Source organism: Natrix helvetica, assembly GCF_964273705.1.
Source record: "Natrix helvetica genome assembly, chromosome: 2".
Lineage (NCBI taxonomy): Eukaryota > Metazoa > Chordata > Lepidosauria > Squamata > Natricidae > Natrix > Natrix helvetica.
The window spans coordinates 223,787,076-223,809,187 of NC_138552.1; the positions used below are offsets into that span (position 1 = coordinate 223,787,076).

General features: G+C 42.1%; 1 long non-coding RNA gene across 1 annotated transcript in view; it reads left to right on the plus strand.

Annotated features, from left to right (window-relative positions):
• Window positions 1-10,618, plus strand: part of LOC309387533 — a 72,169-nt gene extending 61,551 nt beyond the window's left edge. Inside the window, exon 3 of the long non-coding RNA XR_014174617.1 lies at window positions 10,141-10,618. This is a non-coding gene — a long non-coding RNA (uncharacterized lncRNA). The remainder of the gene's footprint in view (window positions 1-10,140) is intronic.
• Window positions 10,619-22,112: the final 11,494 nt, after the last annotated feature.

Genomic DNA, 22,112 nt, shown 5'->3' on the forward strand with positions numbered 1-22,112 from the left:
TAAAATGGGTTTAGCAGGACAAGGACTCGGCTTTGCGCTGCTGGGGAAGCCTAGGTCAGAACACATGGTTTCCCATTCAGGCTGCTTTTGGAGCTGCATCTGGAGGCTTTGTGGTTAGTCTGCAGAAAATCACTCTCTGATGGAGAAATACCACTCACTCCTCAAGAATAATGAAGCAGCCAGTTAGACTGCGGAGATACTGGTGAAAATCAATTTGATATTCGCAGTAAACCTGGAGGGTCCTGTTTTTAGAAAACTACGCTGCTGAGTATGCCCTCCAGCTAGCTCAACTGTCAAAGAAGCTTAGAGAACTCAACCAAGCCCTCGCTGTAAAGGAGGCCCCAGCTCAGAATCTGGTTCAGATTGACCATCAGTCACAAGAGGAAAGACATTTTGGAAGACATAGCATTTGTCCAAATCAGCCCATTCAGGCTGGATAAAAGCACCCAGGAGGAAGACATGAGCCTAGAATAGGTGCAGTATCTTCAAGAGAATAGGTTCAGGCTGAGGAAACTCACTCATTCAGATTTCTCAAGTGAAATTACACAATGAGGCTGGATAAAAGCACCCAGATGATGCAAAGAGAGTCTTTCTTTGAAGCTTCCTCCCGAAAAGAAAGGAAGACATTTCAAAAGACATGGAATTTCTCCAAATCACCCCATTCAGGCTGGATTAAAGCACCCAGGTCTCTGAAGGAAGAATGGAGACAGACACCATAGAAGCCTCCCAAAATGCCTCATCACATTCCCGCCACTTGCGCCTACCATGCTACTGCCCAGAATGAAGTAATGTCAAATAAATATCTTATACTAATTCTTCTTATACTTATTCTTTAAAATAAAGTGTTGCATTTCAGAATATAAAAAAGCAGTTTAGTTCCAATCCTTCCCTGTGTTTGTGGCTTAACATGTGTCAGTTGGCACATTAACAGTAGCATATGGGTTGATCTGATGTGAGTTATGCATACAGTATGTTATGTTCAGGCCTAAAGTGTGTAATTCTTTTGGATTACTGTTGGCAGATCTCTGTGTTTCAGGGAGCTCGAATGTTCATAAATGTTATATATCCATAGGATTTTGTGTTGTGAATGTTACTGTAATATCTGAGCATTTCACAAACGTTAATACATGTTTGAAAGATCAAAACATGGCTATCACAATATTAAGTATTTTAATAGCAGTTAGCTTCCAAGAAAGGGTTGTTTGTGTAAGATCTCAAGAATTGAGAGGTACTTAATCACAGAACATAACAAATCTTGATTAACTCTGCACAATAGCAATAGCAGACTTATATACCACTTCATAATGCTTTACAGCACTCTATTCAAGGTACTAATTATGACCTTTAAAGCGCTCCATGGCTTAGGCCCAGGATATCTGCGAGACCACCTACTGCCACCAGTAGCCTCCCACCGTCCAGTGCGACCCCACAGAGTTGGCCTCCTCAGAGTGCCGTCGGCCAAACAGTGTCAGCTAGCGACCCCCAGGGGGAGAGCCTTCTCTGTGGGAGCGCCTTCCCTCTGGAATGAGCTGCCCGGAGCGTTGCATAATCCCCGACCCCCAGTCCTTCCGACGCGCCCTAAAAAGTTGGCTTTTCCAGCAAGCCGCCCTGGCCTGTTAATTTTATCTAATTTTTTAAATGTTAGTGTTATATTAATTGGGTTTGTTTTTTGGATTGTTTCTAATTTCCTTTTAACTTTTGTAATATGTGTTTTTTAATGCTGTACGCTCCCCTGAGTCCTTTGGGAGAAGGGCGGCATATAAATCCAATAAAACAAAACAAACAAAACAAACATATTGCCCCCAACAATTTATCAATCTCAGAAGGCTCGAAAGCTGCTGCATTCCTTATCCACTGTTATCTTTTTATTATTTGAATACCTTATACATCATTACTCTCAAAGATAATTTAATCAGTTGTATGGATTATTAATCATAGCTTTGTTTAGGACTTCTAGATCACATCAACCTGTTTAATCTTCTACAATGTTAAAAACCTGATAGGTAATATGGGAAGACCCAGAACATATTACAATCTCCAAAATTACCCTAACATAGAGGATCAAGGTGATGGAAATACAGGGAAGTAAGTAGCTGTCTGTCTGATAAATATATATTTGAATTATAAAAATCACTTCATGGTTAGTCTAACATTATTTTTAATTAGTTATTGTATGTACATTTGTTTCCTAATTTTTCTCTAGAAACATAAAGCAACACTTGTGGAGGTCTTCCTTTATCTATAAAGTTGATTAGTTGAAAAGATTGATTCTGCATTTGTGTGAAAAAGTGAACCACCAATCGGGGCCACGTTTTAGCTTAAAATATGAACTGAGGCTGTATAGTTGACAATTCAGCATACTATATAAATGTAAGTAATCAAAGTAAACTATGTATTTTTATATGGGTAAGCTTGCTGTGCAAATAGAGCTTGTAACAATCAGAAACATCTAACTGAATCAATTATTGCATGAGAAATTGAACTTGGCTCTTCTTAATGCTATTCTCTTAATAGTCTTTCATAGGTATTTTATTTAATTTTCTTCATTGTTAATATATTTTGTTTTTTGTTGAACAAGCTACAAGTGAATGGATATACACTTAAACTTCAAAAGGAAAACTTACAATTTTAAATTTGGTTGGTGAAAACAATGTATTAAAATAGAATTTATTCCCCAATTCTGATTTTATTATCAGCTTATTAATATACTACAGTTATAGAGAACCTTAGCAATTTCCTGAGACAGAACACTCCAAGGGAAGGCTTTTCTTTGTATCTGTGCAACATAAAGATACACATTTTTTTCTATTCAAGGAATTCCTGTCAAAGCAGAAATGAACAATATATGTACACATACATTTATAACCCATTCCTCCATGGTCCTTTTGTGTGAAAATACAAATGAAAGCTGTTAACAGTATGATCTTTATGTCATTCATTGGAGCTCTTTCAATTTATGAATGGCAGATCCTACATATTCTTAGTAGAAACAGCCAAAGGAAGACTAGACTTCCCCTCCCTCTGCTTGTATTTAGAAAAGTCTTCACAAAGCTAATTGCTAATACTATTTTCAGCAGACAGTTAAGATAATATATCAGTCTCTCCCGAAGAGTCAGAATAACCATATGGCAAAGAGGTGGAGAAAGTAGGCAGAGAATAAATGTATGTGGACTGTAAACTAATGAAATATGCATGAATGAACAGAAATCACCATTAAGGAGTATGCATACATTTCCTGTACAGCATTTCAATACTGAAAATATCAAAATATGTGTGCAATTAAATAGTTAGAAATAATGGGGAGGGAGGGTATATCAACTCCAGGGAGGTTTGACTAATTCCATCCTTTCCGGCCAAAACCTGAAACCAAATAAATGTTACTACTGTCACATCTGAACCTATGTTGGATTTTGGCTGAGTCAATCTACTTTAATCAATGAAGAGAAGGATTGGTGCTCTCTTGCTTTGGTCTGTGATAGCAGCTTCTGCCCATACATATTGCAAGCACAAAAGCTGTTTGCAGTGAGACAGATCTGCAAATCAAAGTGGGTTTGACCTATAACTACCATGTACCTTGTGCAATAAGCAAAGCATCTCGTTGAGGTGAATTTATCTCCACATTTCAAATGGCTGTTGTGCTCAAATTCTGCTTGTGAACTTCCCAGTTGTATTTGGGTTGGCCACTTTGAGAAATAGGATGCTAGACTATAGGGGCCTGCATGCTTCTTCTGACATTTTAACCAAAGTTAAATTTCAACACCAGATACATTTTGATCTTCTTAGATAAATTCAGCTGCTTAAACTTGCCTGTCACTGGGAGATTTTTGCCATCAGACAATTGTTGACCCATGAACAACTACACTTCCTCCATGAATGCCTTTGAAAACAAGCATTACCCAAAAGTGTATGCTACCGACCACTGATCAACCAAAGTGGAATCATCCCAAACATGAACAAAGCAAACATAATAAAACTTTCAACCAGAAAAAGAAGAAGGTATTAAGGAAATTGAGTCAAGAGGAAAGCATTGTCATCCTATCGGACAACAAAGGCACACTGACCATGATAATGGACAAAACCGATTATATCAATAAAGCTGAAGACCTGCTAAATGACACCAACACCTACCAGATAATGAACAATAACCTGATGAAACATCTGGGGAACAAAATAAAAAACCGTGAAAAAAATGAAAAATGGAAGAAAATGATTGTGACAGAAAGGAGGCACTTATAGCCACAAGACTCCAACTATACCCAGATTCTGCAGACTTCCAAAAGTACATGAAGATGGAGTCCCTCTTTGTCCAATAGTATCGCTATCCAGAGCACTGGCCTATAGATTAGTGAACGCCCGCCAAAAAAAAAAAAAAAAAGCTCCACCACCTTGTCAAGGACTCAGACTCAATAAACTCATCTGAACAGTTTCTTCAACTAATCAAGAACATCAAAATCAGCTATAAAGAGATCATGGTTTCTTTTGAAATCACTGCACTATTCACTTCGATCAACATCAATTTAGCCAAACAAACCACCTGTGACCTGTTCACAAAACACCAAGACAATGAAGAGAGCACAACTACAGAGCACTCCATGTCTACTGATGCAGTCATGAAACTTCTGGAGCTATGTCTCCCAATATACCTCAAATTTAACAGCAAAATCTACAAATACAAGGCACACCAATAGGATTGCCCATATCCAGCTTGATAGCAGAGGCGGTCATGCAATGACTTGAAATAGCTCTACCTATTATTCAATCAAAATTTTGGGTATGTTACATCGACAACACTTTCATCATCATCAAACCCTCCAAGCTAGAGAAAGCATACTACCTACTCAATGACATATTCACAGGAATCAAATTCACAGGTGATGAAGAAAAAGAGCAACCATTTCCGTTCCTTGATGTTGACCTATGAACACTGAACAGTAGTGAACTAGTAACCTGTGTTTACCAAAAACCATCACAAACAGATCAAATCCTTGACTTGCCAGCAATCGCCGAACTCTGCAGAAGAAGAGCTGCATTCAAACTCTCTTTAAAAGAGCCAAGACACATTGCAGGAGCAAGTCCCTAAGAAAAGCAGAAGAAAAGCACCTTTTCGATGTCGTCTTTCTTCATAACTAGCCAAAAAACGTGATACTCCAATACACATCACCCAAACCTCACCACACCACACAGCCAGCCACAGCATGTAAACAAACTTTACCATACATCAAAGAAATAGCAGAAATGGCAGCCAGAATTCTACAACCACTGGGAATAATAGTGGCTCACAGACAGACACCTACATTCTGACTAGAGCTGTCCAGAACCAAGGGCAAAGTACAGAAAGAAGAAAACAGCAAGGTAATCTACAAAATCAAATGCAACAACTGCAACCAATTTTATATTGGGCAACTATTTACAGGATAACTGTAAACAAGAATCCATGAATACAAACTAGCAGCCAACAAACATGACCACAAATCCTTGATCTCAACACACATCAGCACCGACCAGCATCAGTTCAACTGGGATGGAACAAAAATAATTGGCCATGCCAGCATACATATGAGGCACATGAAGTCATCCAAGTCTGGTATTCAATGAGCAGTTCAATCAACAAACATATCAACTTGGAACAAGCCTACAAGCCCATATGTAGCCAGATCAATTGAGCAACCAAGATGAGAATGGAAATTTACATTATCGGACGGAAGGAAAAAAAAAATATTACCCAAATTGTTTTTAAGGATTTGTATAGTCAAGAGGATATATTGGAAGAGGATATTAAACAATATTTAAAAGAGAGGGATGTATCTACAGTAACGGATATAAGAAGGGAAATGCTGAATGATAAAATAACAATGATGGAAATGAAGGAGGCAATTAAAAAACAAAAAATAATAATAAAACACCAGGACCGAATGGATTCCCTGAAGAATTATATAAAAATCTACAAGAACCATTTGAGATGTTAATGTTGGATTTATATAATGAAGCTTTAGAACAAGCCAGATTACCGAATTGATGGACAGAGGCATATATTACATTAATATTAAGGGAGGATATAGACAACAGCAGACTAAAAATTATAGGGTTATCTCACTATTAAATGCCGACTATAAAATATTTGCCACTATAATCATGGGAAGGGTTAAAAAATTATTAAATGAAATCATCCACCTAGATCAAAATGTTGTTCTTACCAAAAAGGTAACTAAGAAGCAATACTAGAATGATTATGAATGTGTTGGAATTTTTTGAAGCCCACCCCAAGAAACAAGTAGCATTGATCATTTTGGATGCGCAAAAAGACTTTTATAATCTAAATTGGCAGTTTCTTATTCATCAATTAAACATTATGAACTTTGGGGGAAAATGTATGGGGATGATAAGTGCAATATATTCCATTCAAGAACTAAAAATATTACTAAACGGGGAAATAAAAGAAAAATTCAATATAGCCAAAGGTGTAAGACAGGGACATCCACTGTCTCCCTTACTATTCATTTTATCATTAGAAGTACTATTAATACATGTTAGGCAACAACAAGAAATAAAAGGCTTAAAAATAAAAAAAGGAAGAATACAAAATAGAGGCAATTGGGCAATCAGCCAACGACAACATCAATGACCCTGTCACTAAGTGACCTTTACAAGTGACCAGTTGATCTCGTGACTGACCACACGACCACTCAAGACCAAATAAAAGAGGATGAGAACTGAAACAGGAAGTTTAATCAAAATCCCACTGATTATGTTATCTTAGCCTGAAACATTTGGAAGTTAATCAGCAAGTTCGGAGAACAAACCACTGTCAACATTTCTTCTTTATTGCTACAAATTATTTTATTATTACAACTCTGTGTCTTGGTTTTATTTACTTTTTGGTGCTCTTTATCTCAATGCAACCAGATGAAATGTTCCAGAGCTATCAGATCTATGTCTTCTTCTTCTTTTTTGACAAGAGATTCTTATATCACTTTGCATAACTTTTTGTCTCTGTCAATAGCTGCTTTACCTCAGAAGGAAGGTACATGATTACAAGGTTCGTGGGGGTATGTACTCTATGAGGAGTGAGCAAGGAAAGCAAGTAGTTGGGGGAGGTGTCAAAGCCATAACTGTGTGGCCCTATTCATTTCCGCTGTCTCTTCTTGACATTGTACCAGAAAAGTACAAATGGAAAAAGATAGATTGATTTTATCAGTTGTCTGACTTACTTGCTTACAAAGTGTTTTTGAAGTAAATATACCAATGGTTCACTTTCATTCTTTTCTATGTTCATCCTATTTCTCTCTTCAGTATTAATTCAAATCCACACAAAGGGTTAATCTTGTGGACCATTGACTTTCTGTGGGGAATGTTTAGAAAAATACTAACAGGCCAACTCAACTTTTGTTTACAATCTCACATAACACTCACTAATATCCTAATTCAACATTATTCTGCACATCAATTAACGGGACTCCTCCCATCTGAAATGCTTCTTTGCCTAGTAATGTTCACACATGAAGTTATCCGTCTTTGCTTCCAGTAGTTATCCAAGTAACTTTTTAGTAAGCAACAAACTGATAAAATATTTAGTCACCATTTGTCATCACTGCTTTTCTCAAAATGGCATATTTTCCATATTTTTCTCCCACATTGTGTCCTAAATTTCTCTCCCCAAGTTGTACTTTTTCTTGGATTGCCTCTTTGTACCAGATGACAATGAATTGCTGAGCTGTTTTATTCTTTGAAAAGAACATGACTCCTACTATACGTATGTGTGCATTTAAGAATTGGCCACAGATTCACCACTATTACCTTTCACATAGTCTATTCATTTAAATAATTCCCGTTTGCATATTCATGGCTTGAAACAACTTGTATACATTCTGATTTGTGTAATTGTTCTGGTTTCACAGAGACATTACAGGAAAAGAAAATTGTTATACTGGGAACGGAAAATCAAGCATCTATGTCAATTTTATCTAAGTATGTGTTGCAGCACGGCATGCTACAAAACAAACTGATAAAAATCAGTGGGACTTCTATTTTTAATAGTATTCACATTAATCAGTTTATTCATTGGAAGTGAATTCCATTGTTCTGTACCATGAACAGTTTGCATTGCTTCGGATAAGATAGTCAGACCTGTTGCATTTGGTTAGAAGAATGACACAGGAGATGGAAAGGTCAACTGATTTTCCAATATGTTTTGCTCAGAGAATAAATTATTTTATATATACTTCACTCACTTATAATAGCAAAAATGAAAATGATGCTGCAGAAGAAACCATCATGTTACACCCCCTCCATCTGTCCCCTGCTGTGCACCCACATATCCCGTCATTCTACAAATTAATCTTTCACACATTTTTTAACAGAAAAATGTGTTAATGTTATAGAAGATAAAATAAGGAAAACAGAGATCTGTGTAATAGTACATTAAAATTAAAATCTATTGGCAGCCACCATTATGACTGAAGAAACTGAATATGAGAGTAAACAGTCCAATCAATGCAGTGCTAATGGCACATGGATTAGAGCAAAGCTACGATTATCATGAGACCATTTTCTTTCTTTCTGGTGAAAAATATCATTTTGCCCTTCACCATGGTGACATCTCAAAATGTCCTGGCCCATGTTCAGGCCTGAACTTTCTTTTGCATTTGTGAACTTCTGTTGTTTTTTGTGGAACTGCGACATATACTTTGCCTTATTAATTTCTATACTATATTCTTCTGCTATGAAAGTTACAATAGTTCAGTACTCAGATTTTGACTTATTTGTCACACTTGTCCCTTTTCTCCCCTTGATCTGTTTCATAATACAATGATAGTCAAGAGCCTTTTCTGTCGTTGTCCCCCGCCCCCCCCAATTTGTTTGTTTCTTGCATAGCTTGTGATATATTTTTTACCTTTTAAAAACAGTTTTGTATTCCAAACGGATTCTCCCACAAATGTATTTGACTAACATACGGGGGATAACCGACAATGAGACATCTAAAAGAACATTGCTATGAAAGTCTGGATCAGAAGAGAAGCCAAAATATATGCTATCATCCTTTAGCCCCTTCATTTTGTGCCCTAATTTTAGTGCATTTTACTGTTTAATGAAACCATAGCAGTGATTGACATAATAATTAACTAAAGAAGGAATGTCAGTTCATGTTTATTCCCAGGATTTTAATGTAATTATGGCTGGGCCAATAGGCAGGTCAGTCTATTACATAATCCTAAAGTCTGAAGGGCCTTTTATGTCATTGTGCCTAAACCCGTGCTCAATGCAGGAATCCAAATTAAAGTATCTTTGACAGGTGGTTGTCCAGGCTCTGCTTGTATACATCTAGCAAACACAGAACGCAACACCTTACTCAGTAATTGACTCCCCTGTCAATCTCTTTTTACCTTTTGAGAGTATTCAAAAGCATAATGCAGACAGAAAAGTTGCAATTCATAATCTTCAGACCTTGCTACTCTGCCTTTCCTTGAAATGGATGTTTTGTGACTAGGCATGTCTTCTATGGCAGCCGTTTGCCCCTGGGCCAAAAAGGTTAAATATCCTGTCTAAGTCATGAGTGATCAGTGTACATTGTATTTTATACCCTTCATTAATAATCTTCATAATATTATTCATTAAACTAAAATTTCTCAATAATGCTACAAAAAAGAACTGAGTTAAATATGTCAGAACAAAGCAGCAGCCTCCTTATTGACCTCACAATTTTATTTTCAGTGAAGCAATAATAAATTCCCGCATTCACATTTAATTTGAACTATGAAAGGCCATCAGCCATAACAAATGTATTCTGTCATATAAAAAGAGAGAGAAACTGCTGAGTTTACTTCATTTTATGAGTTTAGGGCAGTTGGTTTTTACGGAGTGTACTGAAAAAATGTGTGATCCCATACAAATGAAAATATTTCTCAATTTTTTTTCAAACAAGCCCATATTTTTTCCAATATATAATTCAATGTATATGAGATACAGTTACCTATAATTTGATCCTATATCCATTAATTCAAATAGAGTCTAAATTCCATTTACAGTGCAAGAAGAAGAAAAAACATTTATGCTAAGACAATCTTGGGTTACTAGTTTATTTGCTAATTATGAAGGGGGGGGAAATAATTGCTTAACTACTTTCTTAATTTCTTAATTTCTCAGATATTTATATAATCCCAACAGCCTGTACCTGTGTTCAACAGTGAAAAGACACAGAGCAGAAAACATCCTGCAGAAAACACAGCTCCGACTTCTCAACAAAAGAATAAGACAGATTAATTTTACAATTGAGGTTTTGAAAAAGAGAGTGGAACACAAACTTTAAGAGCTGAAATCACTTCTACCAACAGAAGTATTGGCAGAGGTCACATAATTTACAAAGAAAGCACAACTAGCACCACACAAGAGCAAAGAACAAGAGAAAGGCAATGTTTGTACCCTACAGTTTAGACAAGAAAAAATACACAAAACAGAAGAATCAACCCATGATGAGAGAGGACAGTGACAAAACTGACCAATAGGTGAGAAATCTGTCTGACAGAGAGCTTATCTAAACAGAAAAGAATATTTTATCCAAAGGACTGTATTTTGCAGTAAACACCAGAACAGCTCCTCACAGCCACAGTCAGCCATCAGGAACATTAAGGATAAAGGTATCTGCAAGCCTCGCCAGTGCCAAAACACCAGTCTCCAATCTCACAATTCAAGAAGGGAGAGCAGTGTCATCCCTAAGAAGAGACCCGAACATTACCATCTTGCTGGCTGATAAAGGAAGATGCACAATTATCCTGAACACAGATGACTACAATGCCAAGGTGGGCTTTTCTGAAGGACACTGTTACATCTAAGACTCTGAAGAGATCTCCTGCCAGCAGTTATAAGAACAAGGTCATTGATTTCCTGCAACAACTGCTGGAAGATAATGTCATTGACATCCCACAATACTATCACCTTTACCCTAGGGAAGCCACACCATGTATATATGGACTCACAAAATCTACAAAGAAGGAATGCCATTCAAACCAATTGTCAGCAGCATCAACTCCGTCACCTACAACATTGCAGCAAAAAGAAAAAATCTCCATAGATATTTAGATTAAGTGGAAATTACAGAATATTCTGTTATCTTTGGCATAACGATTATTTCACCCAGACTGCAAGTTTTAAGAAGATCAGTTTAGGTAAAAAGCAATACTTGGATTATTTAATAGTAATTTATAAACAAAAATTACACCATCATGATTCACATAAATTCAAACATCATTCATTCAATTAAGAGTATTTAGGAAACAAGTAAACTCAATAATTCTGAGAATAACAAATGTCGCAGATTAATGAACAGTTAAGCAACTTTTATTCTTTTTATGAAAAAAGAACATTCCTTATTGATCTTTTAAATTAATCTGCACTCTAAGGGAGGGAAGCACTAGCATTAATAACTTCTTTTTCCACTGAGTGTCAGCCCTCAGGTCGCCAGGGATCATTGCCATCAAACGGGATCCATCGCGCCAGGGATCATTGCCAACTGCTTGTTGAACGGGACATCTCCAGTCTTCTTCAGTCTAAGCTGGCTGGTGCGTCATTGCTAGTGCTCTGCCCCAGGAGTTGCCAGCTGGCTGGCGCAACACTCCAGGAGCCTCCAGCTGGTCAGCACATTTTCGCTACAGCGCCACCCCAGAAACTTCCAGCTGGCTGGCGCATCTTCACCTGCAGCATGGGGGGTACATGGACCAGGGATGGTCTACCAAGATGTTCCCCTTCATGGCCATAGACTGTGCGGAGGCTGCCATGACCACTTGGGCAGCTGGGGGTGGACGTGCTTTGCAACAACATCATCATTGGAGGACATCACATGAGGGGTGGGACATGGAGAGGCGGGGCCCATGGGTGCACTATGTGGGTAGGGCAAACACTATGGAAAGGGTGGAGAAATTAACCACATTAGGACTAACTTTGCCTATTTACTGTTTGTCACTCTGTGCCAGTTATCACAGCTTCTTGGATAAGATAAAAGTATATCACTTAACCAACTTGGCTCTGTCTGAATTCCTTGATAAACATTGGAACATGACAGTAAGTCAGTCCTCTCCTTACTTTCTACACTAGCCCAGCCAGCTGCTAGGAGAAGCAGGAGCTGGGAGCAGGATGTCTGAGGGAACAGAGGCCAGAGCAGATATAGCTATGGGGGGGAGGGGGGAGACTGATTCCATGGAAACCTCGGCAACCACCAGACAGGTGGACGTGTGCTCTAAAGAGCAGCCCAATGCAAGCCAGCCCACCACCAGCCAGCAGCTTGCTGCAGCCGGGGTGGAGTCAAGTCAAGGATTGGTGGAAGCATCCAGCTCTGGTCACCAGCTGTCGAGCTCCATGCTGAGGTTCATCATTCTTGGGGTGGGGGGAGAGCGGGTAGTGAAGCCAGTGATTTCCTACATACTGGCTGAGACAGCTGATGGTGGAACAAAGCTAGCAGCTGCAGGAGGTCCCCATGAACCCTCTGATACTCGATTGCGCAGGGCGCCTACGAATGACGTCTCATTGGGCCATATGAACCTAAAGCAACAAGCATGCCGAAAAGCTGGGACGGGGTGGAAGTTGGGAGCATCAGATGGTGGTTAGATTAGGGCGTGGATTGCAGATGCATAAAAGGCGCTGGAAGGCAGATGCTCCCAACACTGATTTTAGACCAATTCACAGACTCACGTTGTTCTGAGGACCTGTCTTGTCATGGGATTAAAAGCAGTTTTCTTGCTATGGCACGAGTGTCCTGGCTTTTACTTCCTTCTGTGTGTGGCAGGCCTAGATAGCCAAGAGAAAGTCAGCACTCCTTTCTCAACTGCTCAAGTTCAAGCTTTCTGGAGAGCCCTAGAGATGTTTTGCTGCTTTATCGAATGGTGGAAGGAACATCAGAAGAGGGACTGGAGTTGGAAGTTGTAGCCAACAGGCAGGAGGTAGTCTTGGAGGAACAAGGGGATGTCAATCTACCTGTTGTGACACCCAAAGTGTGTGACACAAGGCTGAGAGTCCAGGGGAAGGCAAGGGGCTTCTGCAATGGGACCAGGTCACTCTGCGTCTGGGACATGGTGGCATAGTTCCACATTGACCAGGACTGGTGGGCCCAGGATGCCAATGCCTCCTCAGGCTGGAGTTCCATTGCAGGAAAGGAGGGAGAGATGTTAGACTGAGGATAAGAAGGGGGTGTGGAGCTATTCCACCAGTCCTGGGAGTAATACCATGGAGATCCTGCGAGAACACTTCAGGGAGGCAAGTTTTCAGGATTCCCCTTCCTGGCAGCCATGGGCATTGGGGTTGGAGCCAGCAGCCATGTGGCAGGGGGGATCCCTGGCTCGGATTCCTGCTTCCATCCTACTAGTCCAAAGTTACAATTAGACCAGGGGCCTAGCAGGGTCCAGGGAATGGAATGGCAAGGTCCCTGGGAGCAAGGCCCCTCCTCCCTGGTGGAGGCTATAAGAGGCAAGGAGCAGGCCCGCGTAGGAGAGCCTTGGCCAGCAGGATCAAAGATGAAAACCAGGGGTTCAACTTGTGGACGGTAGAGTTATGGGCATGACATCACAGCTACCTGATTCAGGGTCTCTTTTTTTTTTTCAAAGAATTTTATTGGTTTTTTTAACATTTATAGGGGAAAAGGTAAATGGAAAGGTATACAAATTTTGGCAGTTGCAAAGTGTGACAGGCACTCCCTCCAAACTCATGGAATACATCTGAGTATAAAACATTAATACATAATCATATAAAATCAGCATATTAATTCTAAAAATATTTTCAATCAGTTTATATATTGTAATATATGATCTACATATAATTTCATTACTACTTTCGGTCTGTTTATAACAATGTGATTTTCTTATTCATTTTTGTGATCTGAGCTTTCTTGGTATTGCCCCTTCTCCCCCCGCTGACAGAGCTCCGGCCCCTCCCGTGTCCTGCATAACCGTTGTAGAGTCTTCTGTTTTTTCTAGGTTTGTTTTGTTTTTTTCCATAAAGGCCTGCGCCTCTATGGGTGTATTGATTCTAATTCTTGTCTCCTCCCAGAATATCAGCATACCTTCAGGCATCAACCATCTAAACCACACCCCCTTCTGGTATAATTTATTCGCCAATTGCGAATAATTTTTCCTTTTTTCCCTAATTTTCTTGGGGATCTGCTTCAGGATGGTTATTTCCCTGTCGTGGTATGTCAGTGCCTGCCCCCTTTGTACACCCAGAATTTCATCTCTTGTGCTTTTTCTAAGGAATTTAATATGGACCTCCCTGGGTACATTGTGTGTTCTGGCATAAGCTGAATTCACTCTGTAAACCAGATCTATCTCCCATTCCATCTGTTGTTTTTCTTTATGTATGTATTCAGCTAGAATGTTAGTCAATGTCCCTTATATTTTCCCCATCTGCTTCTATGACATTTTGAAATCTAAGATAAAAGGACATTCTCTCAAATTCTGTTTTCATTTGCTGTATATCAAGTTCTTTGTTTCCCTTCTGCACTGCTTCTACCCCCTCCCTCACCTCCGCCACCCCACCCTCCACAAGGTCCAGTCTCTGTGAGTTCTTGTAGATTTGGACTTGGTTCTCTTTAATTTCTTCCTTCATTTCCTTTAATTGTTTCTTAATTTCTTCCTGGCCCTGTATAAGTTGCTGAAGCATTTGTTGCAAATCCATCTCTGTACTCTTAGGTTGCATCAGTTCTGTAATCGTTGATTGTGTGGCAGGACTGGATGTTGCAGATGTCGGGGCAGAAGTAGCAAAGCCAGGTTTTCCAGGGGGTGGTCTTTTTGGAGACATAGTTTATAAAGTAGAGAGATCAGTCAGTATGGAGAATAGACAGCTGGAGAAGTAGAGCAGACAGATGAGTCCAGGAGGCAGAAGATCCAAGCAGAAGAGAGTTTCTTTAGTCAGTCTGGCAATAGAGAGGAATTTTTCCCCCAGAGAGTTCAAGAAAATAACAATCCACAAGAGGTTCTTCTGGGTGACACGGAGACAAAGACCGGAAGCCTGAATTTTAAAGGTGGAGTCAGGTTTCACAGTTCATGAAGACAACGGAAGTGTGCCATCTTGCCCTGCCAGCTTTGGGCTCAGAGGCATAGTAAAGTTTTAAAAGTTCACAAAGTTCTCAGGTCATCAATAAGTTATGGAGCTAAATCCAATGGAAAATCAGTTTTACAGGGGTGAGGCATCATTGGTTGGCTCTCCCCCCTCCTCCTTCCCCTGGGGGTGAGAGCAGAATTTTGATTCGGGGTCTCTGTGGCCTGCTGGTATGTGGCCTCAGTAGGCTATCTGGGGTCCACCACCGATACAGGCCACTTTTGATGGAAGCTCCGATCGTGTGGCCCTCTTCCTCAGTCAAATCATCAGCCATATGGATGATACTACCCCTCCCAGTGAGCAAGGGTGGTAGCGGTAATGGCAGTGCTGACTGGAGAGATGACAGACTGGGTAGCCAATCTCCATAGTGACCATGCCAGGGAACTGACTGACATGAGACTTTTCCTGGAAGCACTTAATGCTCAGTTTGAAGATTGGATCATGGGTCCAACTAGCAGAGGAGGAGCTTATGTCACTAAAGCAGCAGGGTCGGTCGATAAAGGATTGTGTGCAGGAATTCTGAAAGATCACCGAAAGACTGCGATCCTGGCCGGAGCGCCTCTTGGTCCACCAATTTTGTATGGGTCTGGACTGGGACCTGCATCAGGCATGTGTGTACCAAGATGTCAGCCCTCAGGCTGCCATTCATGTGGACAGGTCCAGCATGCTTATCCCAGTACCCTGACAGTTGTTTGCCCAGAGATTCCCACACTCCCAGATTCATCCTGTATGCTCATTGCAGGCTTGGATCATTGCCGGAGCCTTTGGTGTCTGCAGCGGCATGGAATTTGGCACTCCATTGCTGCCTCCCTCTTCTCCGGCCGGCCGGCTCTAGTGGTGATGTCATCAGCGGAGTGCCCTGTAGCGGATGGGGCTTCGGCTGGCTGCAGATTGCCTGGATTGCCTCTGCCCTGCTCTTGCTGCAGATCACCTGGATGGACTCTACCCTTCTCTGGCTGGGGGGCTCCGCTTGAATGGCATCACCCATCTGCTTTTTGTGGGTAGGGTGGCTGTTCTTTGTGTGGACACTCTCTGGGTGGGGGTGGGGGTAATAGGTGGCAGCAGCATCACTGGGGAACAGGGAGGGAGTGTGGTATATATGTAATTATGGATGGGTCAAGAGTATTTATTACAATGGTGTGGTTAACCAGGTTAGAGCTGACTTTGCTTATTTGCCTTCGTGCTATTTGTCATCTGCTGGTTATCGCAAGTTTTGCAACAATACAGATAAAGCACTTATAACACCTTGCTTCTCTGTTTGTGTCCTTGACAAACGCTGGAACGTGAGAGTAAGACAGCTCTCACAAACTTATTTTGTCTTGGGATTGGTGGCTGTTGGGTTGGACAGCTGATGTCTGAAGTAGGAGGAGGAGGAATTGAGGTGGCTGAGAGGGCTGAAACCACTCCTGTGGAAGCCTCAACAACGGCAGAGACACCTGCTGTTGATATGCGCCCTAAGGAAAGGATCAACATAAGCCAGCAGCCCACAGCTATGGGTCCTGCACCCAGCCAGCTGGTGGCCCCTATGGAAGAGTGTTGGAAGAAACTGGGGCTGGCTGCTAGTTTAGGGACCCCAGTGCTTACACCCCAAGGGGCCCATTTCAAATGGTGGAGAGAGAGGCATTTAACAGAAGATTGGGAGGGGGAGGGGATTTACTCAACTGCCCTGGGTAGCCAAACCATAGAATGTCTGCGTGAATGGTTTGGTGAAGCTAGTTTTCATGAGAGTGGTCCCAGCGGGTCCTGGTATCAGGAGGATCACGGGGGGGAGGTCTGGTTGAGTAGCCGGCATTCGATGTGTCCACCCCAACAGCCCGTCTCTTGCTTTTGCCTCTCGAGCCCGAAGCTATGGTTGGAGGGGTCTCAGGACTATTTCAAAGGTTTCGATGGGAAGTCAGGTTCATGCCCCACATCCAGCTACCAGTCTCAACAACTGAAAGACCCACCAGATAGTGCTAGAGGCCACTGCTAGGTGCCACCTGTGGTAGCCAGTCCCCAGCCAGCTTACACATGGCCAGTCAGCAGACAGAGTCAAGCTACTATGGGCCCTTGGGATCCTCCATCATTATGTGTGTCATTTGATGGAAACCCCAATAAAGTAGCCTTCTTTCTCGGCCAGGTGATTGAGCAATGGCCACTGCAGCAGTCTTAGAGGAGGCCGCTGATTGGGCAGACAACCTATATAGCGAACATAGCTCTGAGCTATGCCATTGTGGATTGTTCTTGGATGCTTTGTGAGAGAGATTTGAAGAACCAGCCAGGGCCCAAAGGGCAGAAGGGGAGTTGATGGCCTTGTGCCAGAGGGATTGGCCATAATCACGACTATGTTCGTGACTTCCGGTGCTTATCAGGGAAACTACAGTGTTGGCCTGAGAGATTAGTGGTGCATCAATTTAAGGCCAGATTGCATAGGTCACTTTGAGAGGCCTGTGTCTATTGTGGGTTAGTACCTCACTTTTGGACATGGTATTAGGCAGAGTTAAGAGATCTTTGGCTGAAGTACGAAGGAAGTACCAGACCAAGCCAATTCTCAGAATGCACTGGTGGCCATAGCCTGGGGCTTCTGTCAACCTCAGCTGTTCCAGCTGAGAAAGCCGCACCAACTAAACCTTCAATGATATGCTTCCAGTGTGGAAAGCCAGGCCATCGAGTGGCGGAGTGCACCTCCTTAACACCAACCCAGAAACCCAGCCCTGATCTTCTGAGGCCGAGTCCCTCTGGTATGGCCCAGAAGTCTATACAAACACTGGAAAGGTCTCATGCTGTCCAGAACACAGAGGGTAGGGTTCCAGTCATGGCCACCAATGAGTCACTGGTGTCATTGGTGGAAATGGGCCCAATTGAAAACTATGACAGTGATGAGGAAGATGAAACTGATCCCATGGTAAGTAGACCAATACAGACGTTTTGGTTGCCGGTTGTTCTAATGGGGCATAAGTGTCAGAGTTATAATGCCCTTATCGACTCAGGTAGTACCCGATGTCTGATCAGCTTGGATACTGTACATGAGTTGGGGGTGAAGCTCTGGAAATTATCTTACCATATGAGATTCGAACAAGTGGATGGTTTTCCTGTTGGGTGGGGCTCCAGCTATCTATATTACTGAGAAGATAAAGCTTGAATTCAGGCAGCATTGGGAATTAATACAATTCATTGTCATGCCACAGATGATGGAAACCATGATACTAGGCATTGCATGGTTGGACAAGTGGGGTTCCACTATTTGGGAGTTGGCTGTCAATATCTGCAGATCGGTGTCAGAACGGAACCACCACTGCATGAACGATCAATGCTAAATAGTGTGGGTCCAGGCCATAGGCCAGTCATAGCAAAGTCCGTAGGGGATAAACCAATTTTCCTTGAGGTATGCCATGACCTGGCCAAAGTATTTAGCAAAAAGGATTGTGTGTCAGCCCTCAGGCTGCCATTCCTGCAGGGCCTGTCTGCCGATGTACGGGTCCACCACCACCATTCTGCATCGCTGCCGCTTTTATGGTGCCACTGACGCCCTCCCTCTCCTTTCCTGTTTCTCAGGGCATGGCTCAACGGAGCTCTCAGGCTTCCCTGTCCTCTTCTTATTGACGGCAGCTCTCCTTTGATGTCAGCATGGCTCCGCAGCGGTCTCCGCATGTTGAAGATTACAAGTGGGCAGCTCCATGGCGATTCTCCCAACTGGAGTGGCTGAGCTAATGAGACTCTCTCATGTGGGGACGAGCTGGAGGGCGGGATGTTCTGCGCACATATTGCTGATTGGGTATAATGGAAGGAGGGATGGAGGGGCTAATGTATGTGGGTGGAAATGGGAAGGGCGAGGTGCATATATATGGTGGTGGGTTTAACCTGGTTTAGAACTAACTTGAAATTTATTTGTATCATACATCATACATTTGTCATTCATTTGTATCATACATTTGTCATTCAGTGCCAGTTAACAGTTGATTTGCTAGAGAGAGATAAACCTTTGTTTTAAACAACCTCTCTCCCTATTTTTGTTTCAACATGATTGCTGGAACGTGGCAGAGAAAGTCAGTTCTACCTTATAATCTTATTCAGCATAGCTTCTGTTTGGTCTGAAGGATGTCTGAGGGAGCAGTGGTGGATCTAGCCACTTGGCCAGAGGATACTCCTTTGGTTGTTCCAACACAGGCAGAGACAACAGAGAGAGATGTACATTGGAAGGAGAGGCGCATGGTAGACTGTTGTGGCCCAACAGGAGCCGTTGGAGCTGCCACCAGACTCTGAAAGCGAGGGTCCCTATGAGTCGGCTCTGAAGAATGAGGAGGACCCTGGGCAGGGTTCTGACTCTGAGCAGGGATCGGAGAGTCTGGTCGGCCACCAGGAGGTGCCTGAGGCATGGAGCAGCGGTGAGAGCCAAAGGAGGGGGGCTCCTGATGCCATGCCTTGGAGCAGTGGGGAGGAGTCACGGGACAGTGACTCAGACATCAGCAGGGAGTTCTTAGATGCTCGTTTCCACCGCGCCCACAGGCACAAGGAGCAAGGGTGCAGTTACCGGCGGTAAGGGCTCTCAGCTGCTGATAAGTAGATTCCTCTTCAGTCTATAAAAGGACTGATTGTGCATACGCCCTTTGCAGAAGTCAACAAAGGAACTATTCGGAAAGTTCTGTCTTGGAAGCTTGGCATGCTGGACATCTGCTATCGTGTCTCTGTGCCGGAGGGTTCTGAGAGTTTTGTCATGGTGGATTGCTGCCAAGGATCTGTCTGTCTGTCTATGCAATAAATCCTGTTGAAGTAGTTTTGGTCCAGAGTGTGTTCTGTGTTGGCGAGGGAAGAAGGGGGGTCAGAACAGTAGACCAAGTCGCTGTTCCAGCCATTCAGCCGGAGGGCCCAGTTGATGAATGGTGGAAGTGTACGGGGTTGGCCACCACTTCTGAGCTACCTTTGCCTTCACCACAAGGAGGTCACCTCACCCAGTGTAGGGAGAGAAGAGTGATGGATGATGAAGAGGGGGTTTGGAGCTACTCTACCGCTTTGGGTAGCCAGAAAATGGATTGCTTAAGGGAATACTTTGGTGAGGCCAGCTTTGGGAAAGCAGCCCTTATTATCATCAGGAGCAAAGAGGGGAGGCCCGGTCAGGTAGTAGAAACGCATTATGCCCCACCTCCCAGCCTGTCCCTCGCTTTCGTCTTGCCAGCCCAAGGTTGAGAGCTGCAGCCATGTGTGTATAGCTCCCTCAAATTGAGTGACACAGAACAATGATGGGCTATATGGGAAAAGGAAGCTTTCGCTGTCCAATGGGTGCTGATCATGTGGAGACATTTGCTTGAAGGGACTGTGGTCCCCTTCGAGGTGTGGACCGACGACAAGAACCTGGAGGCTCTCCAAATCTCCCCGGAAGTTATCGCCCAAGCAGGTATGATGGGCGCTCTACTTTCGTACATTTAATTTCCTACTGAAATGTATTCCAGGTGGATGGAATTTCATGGCAGATGCCTTGTCGCAGAAGGCACAGTTTAATAATGTCGAGAGGAGACAATTCAACCCATGGTTCCCCAGTCATCAGATATAGCTTTAGCGGCCAGCATCCGGTACCGAGAACCCCCCTCTGATTTTGCACAAGCTATTAGAGCCACATTTCTACTAGATCCTTGGTGCTGGATAAATCAGCAGACCCTCACTACAAGGGTCGGTTTCGCTTGGAACGGATCAAAAATATATATTCCAAAGGAACAACAAATAGCGGTGTTACAGCGTTGCCATGATGCAAGAGTGATGGGACATTTTGGTTTGGAGGAGCGGGCTCCATGGGTGGACCGTATGGGTGGAGCAAACACTATGTAAAGGGTGGAGGGGATTAATCATGTTAAGACTGACTTTGGCTATTTACTGTTTGTCACTCTGTGCCGGTTATCACAGCTTCTTGGATAAGATAAAGTATATCACTTAACCAACTTGGCTTTGTCTGAATTCATTGGTGAACGTTGGAATGTGACACTGAGTGCTACTCCAAAAGATAAGAGTAATTTTAAACTAATTATTTTAAGTCAAATTAGCCAAACAAACCACCCAGTTGTAGCATTCCATTACTAGTAATAATAACATCCCTCACTCTGATCCTCCCATCATGCTGTCCTCACATCTGTGGGGCACCTGGCCTTGTTTTTCTCCTTCACTCATTTACTTAGGACAAAATATGCCTTTGCATGGATAGCCATTGGCTGCACAGCAGTAATCACAGGTTCAGGTAGCCCCCAGCCAAAATATCACCCCATAGCTATTCATAGTTTTACAAATTATATTAAATGATTTATTTGTGATTTGTTGCATACCATGTTTAAAAAAAGGTCTATTTGAATCTGTGCCCTAGCTCCATGTTTTTATAATTTAGGGAAACACGGGATCTGTATGTTTCAGTGTACTCATGGTACAATTTTATTTTTGCATTTACATGCTTTTGGTGTTAGTATGCTCCTCTCTAAATTCCAGAATATTGTTTGATCTGGCTTTTTGTTTTCTTCTTGGTAAAGAATAGGTAATAGATTAAAGGAGGCAAGGGCAAACCACTTCTACAAAACTAGCCAATAACACTGCAGGGACCTGTCCAGGCAGATACCAAGAATCAACATTGATTTGAGCTACAGTATATAAATACATATAATGCCCTTTTTTCATCACAATTTTGTGTTTGTACATAAATAATTTCACAACATTTATAATGTGCTTAAAGGGCATAAAAGATTGGAATCTGATTGAAAAACCAGATTTATAGCATATAGTCCTTATTTAATTCTGATTTGAAAGGAAAGGCTATATATAGAGAACAGCAGATCCAGCATTTTTGAGAGACCTCAATATGCACAATACAATCTCTTAAATAGCCACAGAAGGGTGAAATACATTCTTTGCTGCTCTCTGGCAGGAAGCAGTGGACACAATGTAAGTTTCCAGATTCACCACTGTTCTTCTAAAACATGTTTCTTGTCTTCTAAGCAGAGTGTGTCATTCTGAGCAGAGGCTTCCTAATTTTACAAATCTTGCTGATCATTTCCATTAAATTAAATGATAGTTACATAGTAAAT